The sequence below is a fragment of the Aegilops tauschii genome, chromosome 1, assembly GCF_002575655.3.
Source record: "Aegilops tauschii subsp. strangulata cultivar AL8/78 chromosome 1, Aet v6.0, whole genome shotgun sequence".
Lineage (NCBI taxonomy): Eukaryota > Viridiplantae > Streptophyta > Magnoliopsida > Poales > Poaceae > Aegilops > Aegilops tauschii.
Window position 1 is genome coordinate 263,336,175 of NC_053035.3, and position 19,351 is coordinate 263,355,525.

Below are 19,351 nucleotides of genomic sequence, written 5' to 3' on the forward strand. Positions count from 1 at the left end.
CCGGGGGCCGTAGGTTTCACTAGTGGCTTTGATACATCTCCAACGTATCTAGTTTTTCTCATGCTTTTCCTCTTGTTTTGGACTCTAATTTGCATGATTTGAATGAAACTAACCCCGGACTGACTCTGTTTTCAGCACAACTACCATGGTGTTGTTTTTGTGCAGAAATAAAAGTTCTCGGAATAGAACGAAACTTTGCAAGGATTTTTTATATAATAAAAGAGAATTTCTGGAGCCAAGATCCACCAGAGAGGGGCCCCTCGGTGGGCATAACCCACCAGGGCGCGCCCCGCTCTCCTGGCGCGCCCAGGTGGGTTGTACCCACCTGGTGGCCCCGCAGACGACCCCCCTGATACTATAAAATCACATATTTCCAGAAAAATCAGGGAGAAAGAATTATCGCGATCCGAGATGGAGCCGCCGCCAAGCCCTGTTCTTCCTCGGGAGGGCAGATCTGGAGTGCGTTTGGGGCTCCGGAGAGGGGGATCTTCGTTCATCATCATCACCAACCCTTCTCCATCGCCAATTCAATGATGCTCCCCACCGGGAGTGAGTAATTCCTTTGTAGGCTGGCTGGTCGGTGAGGAGTTGGATGAGATTCATCATGTAATCGACTTAGTTTTGTTAGGGCTTGATCCCTAGTATCCATTATGTTCTTAGATTGATGTTGCTATGACTTTGCTATACTTAATGCTTGTCACTTTGGGCTCAGGTGCCATGATTTCAGACCTGAACCATTTATGAATTCATCATTATATCCATGTTTTACATCCGATCTTGAAAGTTATAGTCACCTACTACGGTTATGATCCGACAACCCTGGAGTGACAACAACCGGGCCCACTCTCGGTGATGATCGTAGTTTGAGGAGTTCATGTATTCACTATGTGTTAATGCTTTGTTCCGGTTCTCTATTAAAAGGAGGCCTTAATATCCCTTAGTTTCCAATATGGACCCCGCTGCCACAGGAGGGTAGGACAAAAGATGTCATGCAAGTTCTTTTAATAAAGCATGTATGACTATTTACGGAATACATGCCTACATTATATCGATGAACTGGAGCTAGTGCCGTATCGCCCTAGGTTATAACTGTCTCATGATGAATATCATCCAACAAGTCACCGATCCAATGCCTACGAATTTATCTTATATTGTTTCTGCTACGTTACTACTGCTATCATCACTGTTACACTTGCTACAAAATTACTGCTATCACTGTTACTGTTACTGTTGCTGCTGTCACTACTATCAAAACTATCAAACTACTTTGCCACTGATCACTTTGCTGCAGATAATTAATCTCCAGGTGTGGTTGAATTGACAACTCAGCTGCTAATACCTTCAAATATTCTTTGGCTCCCCTTGTGTCGAATTTATAAATTTGGGTTAAATACTTTACCCTCGAAAACTGTTGCGATCCCATATACTTGTGGGTTATCAGGCTTCTCTCGAGAAAAATAGCAAACGGTGGGTAAACAAATTACTGTTGGGCAATTGATAGAACTTTGAATAATCATGACGATATCCAGGCAATGATCATTATATAGGCATCACGTCCAAGATTAGTAGACCGACTCCTGCCTGCATCTATTACTATTACTCCACACATCGACCCCTATCCAGCATGCATCTAGTGTATTAAGTTCATGGAGAAACGGAGTAATGCAATAAGAACGATGACATGATGTAGACAAGATCTATCTATGTAGAGATAGACCCCATCATTTTATCCTTAGTAGCAACGATACATACATGTTGGTTCCCTTTCTGTCACTGGTATCAAGCACCGTAAGATCGAGCCCACTACAAAGCACCTCTTCCCATTGCAAGATGAATAGATCAAGTTGGCCAAACAAAACCCAAATATCGGAGAAGAAATATGAGGCTAGAAGCAGTCATGCATATAAGAAACCAAAGAAACTCAAATAACTTTCATGGATATAAAAAGATATAACTGATCATAAACTCAAAGTTCATCAGATCCCAACAAACACACCGCAAAAGAGTTACATCATATGGATCTCCAAGAGACCATTGTATTGAGAATCCAGCGAGAGAGAGATAGCCATCTAGATACTAACTACGGACCCGAAGGTCTACAAAGAACTACTCACGCATCATCGGAGAGGCACCAATGGAGGTGGTGACCCCATCCAAGATGGTGTCTAGATTGGATCTGGTGGTTCTGGACTCTGCGGCGGCTGGATGAATATTTCGTCGATGCCTTTAGGGTTTCTGGAATACTGGGGTATTTATAGAGCAAAGAGGCGGTCCGGGGGGCACCCGAGGTGGGCACAACTCACCAGGGCGCGCCTGGGCCTCCTGGCGCGCCCTGGTGGGTTGTGCCCCCCTCGGGGCACACCCCAGGCACAGCCAGGGCCCGTTCTGTTCCTTCTGGCCCATAAAAATTCTCCGTAAAGTTTCGGGGCATTTGGACTCCGTTTGATATTGATTTTTTTTGATGTAAAAAACATGGAAAAAAATGGCAACTGGCACTTGGCACTATGTCAATAGGTTAGTACCAAAAAATGATATAAAATGACTATAAATGATTGTAAAACATCCAAGATTGGTAATATAACAACATGGAACAATCAAAATTATAGATACGTTGGAGACGTATCAATAGCACACAAGGCATTCCTCCGGTATCCGGGAGTTGCATAATCTCATAGTCGAAGGAACATGCATTTGACATGAAGAAAGCAATAGCAATAAAACTAAACGATCATTATGCTAAGCTAACGGATGGGTCTTGTCCATCACATCATTCTCCTAATGATGTGATCCCGTTATCAAATGACAACTCATGTCCATGGCTAGGAAACCTTAACCATCTTTGATCAACGAGCTAGTCAAGTAAAGGCTCACTAGGGCACGGTGTTTGTTTATGTATTCACACATGTATTTACGTTTCCGACCAATACAATTCTAGCATGAATAGTAAACATTTATCATGAATTAGGAAATATAAAATAACAACTTTATTATTGCCTCTAGGGCATATTTCCTTCACTCTTCTTACTGTAACCATCGCTGTTTGGATAGTACTCGTTGTCATCTATCCAACAAGCTTGTGTTTGCTCAATTCAGAGCTCATATGATGAAGTTTTGGCAGTTCTGGTTTTCTTGCTGCATCTGTTTGCTTGGGCCATTTTGAAGCTCACTAGCGGTAGTACTGCTAGCGCGGTACTTCTGCAGTTCCAGTGTGGCGGGCACTACTGCTTGTTTTTGGGCTTCTGGACTCGTTTTCGCTTCGGCGGCAATAGGGCGGAAGTTGGGCACGATAGTACTACACCTGCCCATCGGTAGTACTGCTTTGCGATACTTCCGCTGTCGACTACCGTCACACTATCGCTTATCTTCTTGCTTCTGTAGTCCCTCGTAGCCTCCATGGTAGTAGAGCGGTAGTAGGGCGCGGTAGTACCCTCCCTCTACTGTCGCTAGTTCTTTGTGTCCTGAGATACTAAGAGGTACTACCGTCCTTCCCTTCCTCTACTGCCACTAGTTCTCTGTGTCCTGAGATACTAAGCAGTAGTAGCGCTTGTGAGGACGGTAGTACCGCTCCGGCGGCACTACCGCGCCTGAACTTGCTTTCTCTCAGTGTTACACCTAGAACTACCTATATAAGTTAGAGGGGAGAGGGAGGGATGCCACCAAGGGGGGGCGTCCAACCAAGGGGAGGAGGAGTTGGACTCCTCGCCCACTCCTATTCGGCCTCCTTAGGGAAGGGGCGCCTCTTCCCACTTGGGCCCTTGTGGCCCAAGTTGCTTTCCACCTCTTGGCCTTTTAAGGTCCGTTGATATTTAAATTAAATATAAAATGTTCTAAATACTTCTAGAACATTATATATATATAATTTATCATCCCCGAAAACATTTTCCACCTATATATAATTAATCGGTAATATCCGGTATTACCTGATATTCACCGAAACCCTTCCAGTGACCCCATAGCGCTCCCGGGACCTCTCGGAACTATTCCGGATATTAATGAAACAATTCCAAAAATATGTTCTCATTACCCTCGTACTACTAACACTCAGAAGATCATGATTACCTTAACCTTGTGAACCCGTAGTTTTGGTAAATCATAGACATGAACGAAACCCCTTCGTTCAATGACCGATAGCGGAACCGTGAACATCCATATTGGTCCCTATGATTACATGAATGATATTCGACTGAAACTTTGGTTATCATGTGATGTTCCCTTTGCTTCGCGGTACTAAAACCTGGTGTGCATTAGTATCCTCCTGAGTCATCACCATGCTCACTATACCGTTGCTCTCGTTACCGGTTTTGTTCTTCTTTCTCGTTGACATGTTCCGGCATCCCCGTGATGTAGTCACTTGTGTCTGTCCAAACGATGATGGATGCCTTCACATCGAGAGGACCCTAAGAATATCTCTCCATCGTCGGAGGAGCAAATCCCACTCTCGATCTATCTGGTTACTTGTCAAACTTTCTAGTGAGCCTGAAAGTTGTCGTTATGATCACCTTGTTACAGATGACGTTTGAGCAACCCCAAAAGCCCACCGTGCAGTAGGAAGTGACCGAGAAACTCTCATGGTTTGAGGAGCTAAAATGCATGCTAACACTCCATGTTATAACAAATGATTTCAGATGATATAATCACAAAGTATAACAGACAAGTACTGGGTCGATTCAATATGATTGTTCTTCTAACATCATACACTCACACCCTCAATGTTGTGTTAGGACCATCGTTACACTTAACGATATCCTAAGATTTGGAAAACGTAATAACCAACAACACTTGAGCCAGTCTTAGAGGCGAGACCGGGAATCTATTCTTTACCATTTATCATTTCACACGTGCATATGAGTTTTCCACTGAATCACATATTCCAAGATCATAGAAGTTATAGCATGAAATATAAACTCTTAATTATGAATATGGAAATATAATAATACGCTCTAGGGAATATTTCCAACACATGGAGGCGGCAAGGTTGATGAAGATGGCTCCGGCAATGGCTTCCTCCTCCAGCGGGGCACCTGAACAGGTCGCTAGATGGGATCTCTTTGGAACAGAGATTTGCGACGGCGATAAAATTCTTCTGGAGGCACGACAGATGATTTTGATATTTATAGGAATTTATAGAGAGTAACATACGATTAAAGGATACATAGACACATGCATTAATATAGATAAATGAGGCATAAGAGCACACTAATACTAACCTATCTGTTAGCCATTGGATACCAACATATACAACTGGAAAAAGGTTAGAAACCCAACAATATGTTGCTCGAATTCGTCCTTGCGCAGAACCTGCATTTTTTTGTGGGCACAAAGAACAACATCAGTAAAGAAAATAAATTCCAAAGATGGAGTAAGAATTGGGGGAGTAGGAGATGTAGGAAGGAGGGAGAATTGGAACGAAATGCAAGCCTAAGAATCACCCATCATTGTTGGCAACTAATTTGTGGAAGTACGGAGAGAGCGGAACGAGCAACAGCAAGGTTGGGATTATATGGGCGTGCATGAATTGAATGAAAATTATGAATCCAATTGTAACTAACCTGCAATAATTGACATCCGACGCATCGACTGTTAGTCATGGATGATTAAACTCTCATATCATCGTTTGATTGACGATAGAACTTTAGAGGGCACATGCTTGTTTGCTGCCGCAGATCATCATGTTGCGCCTGCAATCAAACATATGAAGGAAATCGAGCCGACCCTGTGCCCCGTTGTCAGGCGAGGCACTACCCGTACCTGCGCGGTCACCATGAATCCGTTCCTCCCGACCGACATCGGTCGTCAGCCAGGTCTGTCACCTCTGGAGAGAGCCACCATGCGAAGGGGTGGGAGGACTTTGCCGATCGAGAAAACATTTTCAAGGGAAAACACGTACTAATATAAGGCTAGTACAGGCCCGTAAGGAATGGTACAATGACCCATTAGGTCGAAGTTTACCACAGGTGCGAAAAATGTGACCAGAGGAGCGGCCAATAACGGTTTGCACTCGTTGACAACGAACTATGCCTGATTAGGGGCGATTGAGAGCGAATCTGACGACCAGAAATGCCCTAATCTGGTGATTCAACGGCTGAAGACGTTGACATCCTGAGAGGGCTCGAAAACTGCATGGTTTTAATGTCTCTAAATGCCTATCTCGCACTCGGCCTGACAAGCAGATCCTGTTTTCAAAAATGCCCCCAAGGCCTGTAATCTGATAAGGTAGAAAATCATAGCTTTAAGTCCAATAAGTGTGGCAAACAATTTAACTCTAACAAACATTATTAGAAGGTCACATCTTTCTTATAATGATATAATTTGTTCTATTAACATTGTTAAGATTGTCAAATCATATTGTTACGAGGTTATCCAATTAGGCCCTCGTGTATGGGTGAAAATGGAGTGCAATGGACGAATTTGGGTGTAATACATATTGTTGGCAGAACTTAACGATGGATACGAAAAGCCTATAAAAATATGAAAGAGATCATCTTAATGATGGAAATATGCCCTAGAAGCAATAATAAAATGGTTATTATTATATTTCCTAAATCATGATAAAGGTTCATTATTCATGCTAGAATTGTATTGACCGAAAACTTAAATACATGTGTGGATACATAAACAAATACCATGTCCCTAGTGAGCCTCTACTAGACTAGCTCGTTGATCAAAGATGGTTAAGGTTTCTGATGCGGAGCATCCTACGATCATCCCCATGGACCTACCATCGTCTCATCAAGAGCCAAGAGGACCTATGACACGAGCACGAGCTAGAGCTCTCGAGAACGAGGTGACTTCCTTCCTTAGTGATATCACATATGATCCACTCGAGACATGGCTAGTACCTAAGTCCGATATGCTATGCATGATTAGGTGTCAAGAGGAACCTCCCGAAGATGCTCATGAAGACGGACAAGCCGCCAAGTCCATGGATGAAGCGAACCAACGGAAACGGGCAAGTTCACCTTCCAGACCCCGGACATCCGGCCAAGACCCCGGACATCCGGCCCCTGGAGCGACCACAGCAGCCGAAGCCCAGCCGCCCAAGTCTACAGGGCCCGGACATCCGGCGTCCAGCCCGGACATCCGGCGTCCAGCCCGGACATCCGGCGTCCAGCCCGGACATCCGGCCCGAGCTCGAAAATCCGGCGCCACACACCAGAACCTACAGAAGTTTTCACCGTCAGCCCGGACATCTGGCCTCCAGCTCGGACATCCGGCTCCTCCTGAATGCCCGGCTCCGCCTGTCTGCGCACAGTAAAGGGCCGAGGCCCATGTACCTCTTCACCCCCCTAGACTACATATACTCCATCCCCTTCCTCTTTCTAGGGTTAGCAAAGGATTAGCTCATTTAGGGATAGAGCTTTGCTCATCCATTACGGATCTACTCCACGAGAGAGACCGCGGCCCCTCTACGGAGAAGATCCACCTTGGATTCAAGACCTCCTCACGGAGAAGACCCCCATCAAGACCTCCTTACGAAGAAGAACCGGTTACCTTTGTATCGTCCTTTGTTGACTTTGGATCTTGAATCTCACCTTTGTGTTCATCGATCTAGCGCATGTGTGATCTATTCTTGTTGGTTGAGTGATTTCTCTCGTGTTCCTCTCGTGTTTCCCCTTGTGTTCATCATGTTCTTCATAGGGATCCGCTCCTTTCGTGAAAGATCGGCCATCTAGGGTTCCGCCCTACATCATCTTGGTATCATGAGCCACGTTGATCACGATTTCGGAGCCCCCTCTCTTTGTTTTCTAGCTTGATTTTGTTGTTTTTCGTCCTAATCCGAAAATTGCCCCACAAAAATAGCCCCAATTTTTTTTGTGATTTGTTGGTGTGATGAAGTTTTGTTGGATTTGATCCGCGGATTTCGTGTGTTCCAGGTAGATCTAGCTTTTCCCCATCTTTTCCCCAATTTCCATCCACAAAATCTTCCGAATTTTGCCCGGATTTGACCTCTCCACACGGTGTTCTTCGAGTTCGTCCACGGATCCCGAGCCCGGACATCCGGCCCGACAACCCGAACATCCGGCCCACCCCGGACATCCGGCCATCAGCCCGGACATCCGGCCCCTGACAGCATCACTTCCATCCTCCACTCCGCTTTCCGCCTAACCCTCGCCAAATTTTGTTCCGGAGCCCACATACACTTCCGCATACCACCACCACTTCCGCATACCACCACCATAGCCCTTCCCGCTACCAACTCCGACAATTTTGACCCGTTTCGCTTTGATAATTTGAGTTGTGGTTTCCGTGTCCTATTGTGTTTCGGCTATCTAGGTACGGTTCGGCATCAACATCACCACCGCTCATCTTCGCCAAGGACTACTACGAACGGCTACATCACAATTGTGTATCAACCTCACCTTGGTATCACTTTGGTATCGTCATATCATCATACCCTCTTGCATTTGCATTGATAACCCCATGGCCTTACTTTTGCATAGCTTACCCATCGAGACTGGCCTTTGAGTATTGCCGGCAACGTGACTTGTGCACATTAGTGATCATACTTCCCATAGCATACATACCATCATCGTGTTGCATATCATGGTATCATCTCTTGTGTCACAAAGTTGTCTTCGCATACACAATTGCTATCTTGGTTCGTGAAGCATTGCATGAGAAAAGAGCTCAAACAACAAAGAGCCAAACAAGCTTTTAAGTTTTAACGCCCACGATGCGGCTATATCTCCCACGTGTCGAGGCACGACTTAGAGGCATAACCGCATTGTGGTTTTGTCGCAAGAAGGGTCATCTTCACACAATCCCATGTAATGAACAAGAATGGGATAACGAGAGTTGGCTTACAATCGCCACTTCACACAATACATAAATTAAATCATACATCATCCAAAATCCACACATAGACCGACTACGGTCAAAATCCAAATGAAAATAAGATAACCCCAAATGCTAGATCCCCGATCGTCCCAACTGGGCTCCACTACTGATCATCAGGAAAAGACACATAGTAACGACCACATTCCTCGTCGAACTCCCACTTGAGGTCGATCTCATCATCTGCACTGGCATCGTCGGCACCTGCAACTGTTTTGGTAGAATCTGTGAGTCACGAGGACTCAGCAATCTCACGCCCGCGAGATCAAGACTATTTAAGCTTATAGGAAAGGATGGTGTAAAGGTGGAGCTGCAGCAGGCAAAAAACATATATGGTGGCTGACATACGCAAAAGAGAGCGAGAAGAGAAGCAACGCAACGGTCGCGAAGCTAGAAATGATCAAGAAGTGATCCTAAAACTACTTACGTTCATGCATAACTCAAACCGTGTTCACTTCCCGGACTCCCCCGAGAAGAGACCATCACGGCTACACACACGGTTGATGTATTTTAATTAAGTCAAGTGACAAGTTCTCTACAACTGGACATTAACAAATTCCCATCTGCCTCATAACCGCGGGCACGGCTTTCGAAAGATAATACCCTGCAGGGGTGTCCCAACTTAGCCCATTATAAGCTCTCACGGTCAACGAAGGATAAACCTTCTCCCGGAACGACCCGATCAGTCTCGGAATCCCGGTTTACAAGACATCTCGACAATGGTAAAACAAAACCAGCAAAGCCGCCCGAATGTGCCGACAAATCCCGATAGGAGCTGCACATATCTCGTTCTCAGGGCACACCGGATGAACACTACGTACAACTAAAACCAATCCTTGAGTTTCCCCAAGGTGGCGCTGCAAGTGGCTCTAGTTTGGACCAGCACTCAGAGGAACACTGGCCCGGGGGTTTAAATAAAGATGACCCTCGGGCTCGCGAAAACCCGGGGGAAAAGGCTTAGGTGGCAAATCGTAAAACCAAGGTTGGGCCTTGCTGGAGGAGTTTTATTCAAGGCGAACTGTCAAGGGGGTCCCATAAATCACCCAACCGCGTAAGGAACGCAAACTCAAGGAACATAATACCGGTATGACGGAAACTAGGGTGGCAAGAGTGGAACAAAACACCAGGCATCAGGCTGAGCCTTCCACCCTTTACCAAATATATAGATGCATTAATATAATAAGAGATATTGTGATATCCCAACTTATCCATGTTCCAACATGGAACAAACTCCAACTTCACCTGCAACTAGCAACGCTATAAGAAGGGCTGAGCAAAAGCGGTAACTTAGCCAAACAACGGTTTGCTAGGAAAGATGGTTAGAGGCTTGACATGGCAATATGGGAGGCATGATATAGCAAGTGGTAGGTAGCGCAGCATGGCAATAGAACGAACAACTAGCAAAGCAAAGATAGAAGTGATTTCGAGGGTATGGCCATCTTGCCTGCAAGGTTCTCAGAGTTGTCGAAAGCTTGATCCTCGTAAGCGTACTCAACAGGTTCCTCGTTCACGAACTCGTCTCCCGGCTCTACGCAAAACAAGAACACAAGCAACGGAACCACAATCTATCACGGAAAATGCACAAGCAACATGATGCAAAACATGAATGATATGCAAGATATGATATGCGATGCATATGCGTGCTCCGGAAGAAAAATGATGAACAAGGCAGTAACTTGGCAAACCAAGCATGCCACTGGAAATATGAGATGATTTCGGTTGAAATCGATATAAAAATCACCGGAGACGGATGCACGGTTTGCAAATGGCAAGCAAAACAAGAATGACACGAATCTGTGATTAACAGCATGATATCAGTTAAAATACATTAAGAAACTATGCTACAGCACTCCAACATAGCAACAAAGCATCTGGCAGTAATCTACAGGAGATGCTTGACAAAAGATGAACACTGAGCTACGGCTAGATCACATCATAACAGGTTCAAACAAGCATGGCAAAAGTGCAAAAGATAACAGGTTCACAGACTTGGTGAAATTACTGGACATGGCATAAACAGTATCAGGTAGCAATGTTCAGAGCACGAAATAAACATGCTACAGGAACTTAACATAGTAAAGCAAGGCATGGAATGAATCTACTAAATGCATATGACAAAAGTTCCTTACTGACCATAAGTCAAAAAGGATCAGAAGATATGATGGCAACCATGTAAACATAGCAAGTTTCGTTAACAGGTTTCAAACGTAGCAGAAAACAGAGCATGGCAGTAACAGTATTATGAAGGCATCTTTGTGAGCTTGATTCACTCAACACAAGGCAATGCATGACCAAACAAGCATACCTACACCAAGAAGACATGTTTATGAAGCTATATATGGCAAGAGCAAATACATAGCATGTATGAAACAACTACAACAAGCTTGGCAAAATTGAATATCATGTTAACAATCTGCCAGAAATATTTTATAGCAAAAGTAGAGCAAGATTGAGTCATGCTATGGCACTCCATAATTGCAAACAAGAGCACGAATGGATAGAGCACAACTATATCTACAAAACATCCTTAATGAACATCTCCAAAAAGAGCATGGATCTCTCTGAAGCATCAAGTTTACATGGCAACAAAATAACAACAGAGAGACACAGTAAAATTACTGTCCCTGAAATCAAAAACATCACGAAGCCTAGTTTGCATGCTGGTGCTAGTCACCACAGAGATCACAAAAATACATGGCATAATTCTCTGTAAAGATGGCATGGCATACATCAAAACACATGTAGAGCCCATGCCCATAAGATGCACATATTAAATGCAACAAAAATAACAAATCCTCAAGTTCTGATAAGTAACAGCAGATAACAGCAACTAGCACTCTTGCACCAGAGATTTGGGCACCAAGATGGACTCAAATGGACATTGCACAATGGAACAAAATGAATAGAATCTCGAAGCAAACAATTCGATATATTACACGCATGAAACGGAGCTATATGCAGAGAGTTGTGATGTAATGAACAGGAGCATGTGCTGTAAATATCTCAGGACTTAGGATTTTCGGGAGAGGGAGAAAGTCAACCTTCGGGATTCTCAGATCTGGATCGGGCCGGTGGAGTTCGAGCTCGGGCCGCCGGAGTTGAGGACGGGGACACCGGCGGGGCGGCGTGCGGCGGCGGAGGGAGGCGAAGGCGGGGTCGACTGCGGCGAGGGCGGCGCGGAGGACGGCAGCGCGGCGGGGCGCCGCGGGGAGCAGGCGACGGCTCGCCGGCGGAAACGCGGGCGCGGCGGCGGCGCCGGCGGGAGGCGAAGTCGGAGGAGGGCTTCGGCCGCGTGGGAGGAAGAAGGAGGCGGGGCGCGGGCGGAGCCGGCTCAGGTTGCGGGGGCCGGCTGCGGGCCAGGCAGGCCGGCGGCGCGCGCGGTGGCCGGGGGCCACGTGGCAGCCCCTGATTGGCCGGGCGCGGCGGCGCTGGTTCGTCCGGCGACGGCGGATGCGTCCGGCCGTGGAGAGGGCGATTTTTAGGGTTTGATCTGCGAAATATTTCGGGAGGGGAGGTGTATATATAGGTAGAGGGAGCTAGGAGACTCCAAATGAAGCACGGTTTTCTCCCACATGATCGTGATCGAACGACCTAGAGCATGGAAGAGACTTAGAGGGGTTTTGGGGCTGTTTAGAGGGGGGTTTTGCTGCAACACACAAAAGGACTTTGCGGTTACCCGGTTAACCGTTGGAGTACCAAACGACCTCCAAATGGAACGAAACTTGACAGGTGGTCTACCGGTAGTATACCAAGGCCACTTGACAAGACTCGGTCCATTCCGAGAACGTTCAACACCCGCTCACGAAAAAAGGACAAGAGGGGTGCGCCGGAGGAGGTGGGAGTGCCGGATTGCAAAACGGACAACGGGGAAAATGCTCGGATGCATGAGACGAACACGTATGCAAATGGGATGCACATGATGACATGATATGATGCATGACATGAACAAAATACAAAACGAAAAAAAACCCGACCACAAAGGGAATATCATAACACATAGCCGAAAATGGCAAGAGTTGGAGTTACAAATATGGAAAGTTACGTCCGGGGTGTTACATAAGCAAAAGAAGAAAGATAAGCAAAGAGCTTATAAGCAAGAACCATAGCATCATACAACATTAAGATTGTCATACTCGATCATCTTGGATCAAAGCATAACAACATCATACATATAGCATACTTGGGATAGAAGTCGTTGCATTTTTGCTTAGTAGGTTGTGCACAAGTTCGTATCCGCCTATTGTGCAATCGTGCTAGCGTCTCTCTAGTGTTGTGCAACAAGAGCATCTTGGTGAATTCCACATTTTGGCTCATCCTTGGTTGCCCAACCCCACCTATCTATTTGCGTGTGTGTTTCCGTGTACCATATCTTGCTATTGGTCTACTTGTTGCATTTGCAAATTTGTGAATTTTTTCCAACATTATTGAGTCTCACTTACAATTGCATCAAATTTTTGTGCCACCATCCTAACCAAGCTTCACCATAAGCTTTTACTTGTGTAGGTGTGAGAACCGACAAGAATTGGTACCAATTGTGCTATTTCTTTGATACACATTGGAGTGATCTTTGATCCATTTTCAACATCGGTCAAGGTACATTTGGTATTGGTTCTTCTCTTTCTCCTACTCACATATCTTTGTTTGGAATGATGGATAGGCCAAGTACTTCTACCAACCCACTCTTCTTGGAGCAAGACGACGACATGTCATCCTACGTCACCAAGACTCAACTATTTGGTGCACATTGGGCTTTGCATCAAGAACAACTTGCTTTGGGCGACCGCATCGACAATCTCGCCACCGACCTACGACAATCCGAGAAACGTACAAGAGACTTCGACACATACATGAGTTCCCTCAAAGAAGATATCCGAACCATGATGGTCCGCTCTTCTACAACTTCGTCCTTGTCAAGACGGAGCCGCTCAAGTCGACTCCGACGACACTATCTCCGGTTCAAGTACACCGACATCGAACACTCTTCGTCGTGCCGCGCGTCAAGACCGTCAAGCTACCCGCAATCCTCTACACGACACCGACTCTCAAGAGCATCGACATCGTCAAAACCAAGCTGATTTCGCACAAGCACAAGAACGGCAACGCCAACGACAACAAGAACAAGAGGAGCGAGCGCGACAACATCAAGATGCACAAGACGCCGAGGCGCAACGTCAAGAACAACAACTACGTGAAGCTCAAGCACTTGAGGCGCAACGTGCCCTTCATGATTCAAGTCGTGCCGTAGCCAATCGAGGCCGACAAGCTCGACTACATCAATAAGCACTTCGCGACGAAGCTCAAGAAAGAATTTACCAAGCACGTCAAGATCGACAAGCTCCTCGTCAAGATCGACAAGTTCCTCGTCAAGATCGACAAGCTCCTCCTCAAGCGAGACAAGAACGTCAAGTCCATCGAGAGCAAGAAGACAATGGACCCCCTCCTCGCCAAGAGCAACATGAGGTCGACAACCCTCCTCGCCAAGAGCAACATGAGGAAGACAACCCTCCTCGCCAAGAGCAACATGAGATTGCCAATCCTCACCGACATGGGCGTCATCATCCCCGACCCCAACACAATGAAGAGCAACGATATGGCAAGCTAAAGTTCACCATGCCCAAGTTTACCGGAAGCAATGAACCCGAAGAGTACATATCATGGGCATTGAAGGTTGACAAAATCTTCCGCTTGCACAACTACGAAGAAGAGAAGAAGATCGCAATGGCATCCCTCTAATTCCAAGACTACGTCCTCATTTGGTGGGAACAAGTCATTGAGCGCCGAGCGGCAAGAGGTGAACCACCCATCACCAATTGGGCTCAAATGAAGGATGTCATGAGAGCACGATTCGTGCCAAACTACTACAACCGCGACCTCTTCAAGAAACTCCAACAACTCAAGCAAGGAACCAAGAGCGTTGAAGAATACTACAAGGAAATGGAGATTGCCATGATACGAGCCAATGTCAAAGAAGATGATGAGCAAACTATGGCACGTTTCTTGAATGGACTCAATCACCCTATCAAGAAGATTGCCAACTTCCAACCATACTCGAACCTCATCGAGCTAGTGCATCAAGCTACCAAAGCGGAACGGCAAGTACAAGATGACTTCAAGTACGCCAAGTTCTCACCCAAGTCCTATGGCCTCTCCAACAATCAAGCTTCGACGACTCCCACTACAAGCAACGGCGACAAGTCAAGTTACAAGAAAGCTTCGACAAGCTCAAGTCGTCCTCCTACTACAAGCAACTTCAAGCCGAAAGCTTCATCATCATCTACTCCAACCGATGAGACCATCAAGACAAGTTCCATAAATGTTTCACATGCGGAGGCCGAGGCCACAAGTCCTTCGAGTGCACAAACAAGCGCACCATGATCCTCAACGACGACGGCACCTGTGACTCCATGAGTGAAGGAGAAATGGAAGCTCTTGAGCAAGTGGCCATGCACTGACAAGTGAACAATGAACAAGAAGATGATCACATCTTTTGTGACGAAGACTCAAGTCCCGCTCTTGTTGCCTGCGAGGTCTTGACTCTTCAACATCAACAAGACGAAGATCAAAGATGCCATATCTTCCACACAAAGGCCGGCATCAATGGACGGTCCGTCAAGGTCATCATCGATGGAGGGAGTTGCCATAACTTGGCAACTGAAGAACTATGCTCCAAACTACAATTGGTCAAGATGAAGCACCCGCACCCCTACAAGGTTCAATGGTTAAGCGACACCGGCACCATACGAGTCGAGCATAGAGTACAAGTCTCTTTCAAGATCGGCGCCTATGAAGACACTTTGGAGTGTGATGTCCTTCCGATGACCGTTTGTCACCTCCTTCTTGGACGGCCATGGCAATTTGACCGAGGTGTCATTCACAATGGGCGTATAAATCACTATAGCTTCAAGATGAAAGGGAAAGAGTTTGTGCTACGTCCTATGTCTCCAAGCCAAGTGCTCGCCGACAAGCAAAACACCCATCGTGGAGAGAATAGTGAGAGAGCGAACCACCAAAAAAAGAGTGAGCGCCACAAGCCCAAATTGAGTGCCTCCACGATGAGCGACAAGAAAAACTTAGTTCTCTTTGCCACCAAACGTGAGATGAGAGAAGTGTGTGAGAACCCATCAAGTGTCCTACACTATGTCCTATTGTGCAAGGACGAGGCACCAAAAACTAACAAGTCTCATAATCTACCTTTGGTGTTATCTTCCTTATTGCAGGAATTCCAAGATGTTTTCCCCGATGAGTGTGACGCCCGGATATTTAAGCGACAGTAATTCCCCGCTAATCATGCCGTGTCACCTTAGTTGCTGTTGCTAATCTCGCGTTAGTTCAAAACCAATTCAAATTCAAAATCAAGTCAAACATTTAAAGTTTTCAAAAGCCAAAACTAAAATGTTGTAAAGGTGTTAAATAAATCATGGGTAATAATGGTGGAGAAACCTAAATTTAATAAAATGTTTAAGTGTTCAAAATAATTAAAATAGAGGTTTAAATATTAAAATAAATGCCTTTTGAATTTCATAAAATATTAAACTATTTTAATTTGGGTTGAGAATTAATGTGGCAATAGTATATTTAAAAGTATTAATTTAAGTGCTAGTGATAATTTTTATAAAACTAAAATAAAAGAAAACTAAAAGAAAAACAGTAAAAGAAAAATAAATAAAAAGAAAAGAAACAAAACAAAAAAATAACTAACAAAAAAAACCTCGGGCTCCGGCCCAGCAGGCCTGCAGCCCAACCGGGCCACCAGGCCGGCCACTCCCCATATCCCCCTCTCACCCGAAACCCTAACCCCCCACGCACACCACTCCCCCACTCGCGCCCCTACTCTCCCCCTCCCTCCCCGATCCAGATCGGATCGGGCTCGACGCCGCCGCCTCGCCCTCGTCCGTCGCCGCCCGGAGCATGACCTCGCCGGCGCCTCCTCCGCGCCGGACTGCCTCCACGTCGCCGTCGTCCCCATCAACCACCCCGACCACTGCAGCCCCGAACCCTAATAACCCGCCGTGAGCCGCGCCTCTCCTCTCTCTCTCTCGCCCCGTGCTCGTCCCCTCCCCTGCTTGTCGCTCGAGGCCGCGCCCCGCGCCCTGGGCCCGCGCGCGCGCCCGAGCCTCGCCTCGCTCTGCCGCTCCACTCGCCGCGGCCACCCGCACGCACGGGCGCCCCTCCTCCCTGCGCTCACCTCGCCCCCTGCACCGCCCCACGCTCCGCCGCGCCGCATCCGCCCCTCCATCCTGTGCTCGCCCGCGACCGCCGTCGCCTCTGCCACTTTGCCCCGCGGCCACTTCCTCCGCCCCGCACGGCGCTCGCCGCTCGCCCCGCCGTGGCCCACGTGCCCCGCTGCGGCAACCCCGCCATGGCCACGGCCCCGCCCTGCCCCGGGCAGGCTACGGGCGCCCGTCGCCCACGCCCACGCCCGTGCGCCCGCGCCCGCCTGTGGCCCCTGGGCCACTGCCAGGTGGGGCCCCGCGCCCCTCAGCCACTGCCCCTGGGCCCGAACCCCCTATGGGCCACAGACAGGTGGGCCCCGCGCCCAGAACGTAATTAAAAAAAAGAAGAAAAGGGAATTAAAAAGAATAATAATATATAAATAAATAAAAATAATTAATTAATTAGTTAATTAACCCTGTTTAGATTAATCTAATTTAATTAATTAGTTTAATTAATAGTTAATTAATTAGTTAACCCTAATTACCCTAATCAGTCTATGACATGTGGGACCCACATGTCAGATGACTGCTGACGTCAGCATGATGTCATGCTGATGTCATCGCAACACTGTTTCGGATAATGTATATATTAAATAATTAAATAAATTCCAGAAATTCATAAATTCTTTTAAAATCAATATAAAATAAACCGTTGCTCAGATGAAAATACTTTGTACATGAAAGTTGCTCAGAACGACGAGACGAATCCGGATACGCAGCCCGTTCGTCCACCACACATCCCTAGCATAGCAAACAGGCAACTTTCCCCCTCCGGTTCGTCTGTCCGAAAACGCGGAACACCGGGGATACTTTCCCGGATGTTTCCCCCCTTCGCCGGTATCACCTACCACTACGTTAGGTCACCCCTAGCACCGCATATTGCCGTGTCTTGCTTTGTGTTACATTTGATTGCTCTGTTATTTATTGTGTTCCCCCTCCGTTACTTCTTTTCGGTAGACTCTAAGACCGGTGCCGATGTCCGTGTGTTCGACAACACCGAAGATGACCCCTCCTTCTTGCCAGAGCAACCAGGCAAGCCCCCCCCCCCTTGATCACCAGATATCGCCTATTCTTCTCTATACTACTTGCATTAGAGTAGTGTAGCATGTTACTGCTTTCGGTTAATCCTATTCTGTTGCATAGCCTGTCATTGTTGCTACAGTTGTTACCCTTACCTGCTATCCTACTACTTAGTATAGGATGCTAGTGTCCCATCAGTGGCCCTACACTCTTGTCCGTCTGCCATGCTATACTACTGGGCCGTGATCACTTCGGGAGGTGATCACGGGTATATACTATATACTTTATATACATGACACATGTGGTGACTAAAGTCGGGTCGGCTCGTTGAGTACCCGCAAGTGATTCTGGTGAGGGGGCTGAAAGGACAGGTGGCTCCATCCCGATAGAGGTGGGCCTGGGTTCCTGACGGCCCCCGACTGTTACTTTGTGGCGGATCGACAGGGCAGGTTGAGACCACCTAGGAGAGAGGTGGCCCTGGCCCTGGTCGGCGTTCGCGGATACTTAACACGCTTAACGAGATCTTGGTATTTGATCTGACTCTGGCCATTTGGTCTATACGCACTAACCAACTACGCGGGAACATTTATGGGCATTCGACGTCGTGGTATCAGCCGAAGCCTTCGTGACGTCAGCGACTGAGTGGCGCGCGCCGGATTGGACTAGAACGCCACTAGGCTAGGTCTGCTTCCGGCCGCGTTCGCAACGTGCAGGTGTGCAATGGGCGATGGGCTTAGACCCCTGCGCCATAGGATTTAGACCGGCGTGCTGACCTCTCTGTTGTGCCTAGGTGGGGCTGCGACGTGTTGATCTTACGAGGCCGGGCATGACCCAGAAAAGTGTGTCCGGCCAAATGGGATCGAGCGTGTTGGGTTATGTGGTGCACCCCTGCAGGGAAGTTTCTCTATTCGAATAGCCGTGTCCCTCGGTAAAAGGACGACCCAGAGTTGTACCTTGACCTTATGACAACTAGAACCGGATACTTAATAAAACACACCCTTCCAAGTGCCAGATACAACCCGGTGATCGCTCTCTAACAGGGCGACGAGGAGGGGATCGCCGGGTAGGATTATGCTATGCGATGCTACTTGGAGGACTTCAATCTACTCTCTTCTACATGCTGCAAGAGGGAGGCTGCCAGAAGCGTAGTCTTTGACAGGATTAGCTATCCCCCTCTTATTCTGGCATTCTGCAGTTCAGTCCACCGATATGGCCTTTTACACATATACCCATGCATATGTAGTGTAGATCCTTGCTTGCGAGTACTTTGGATGAGTACTCAC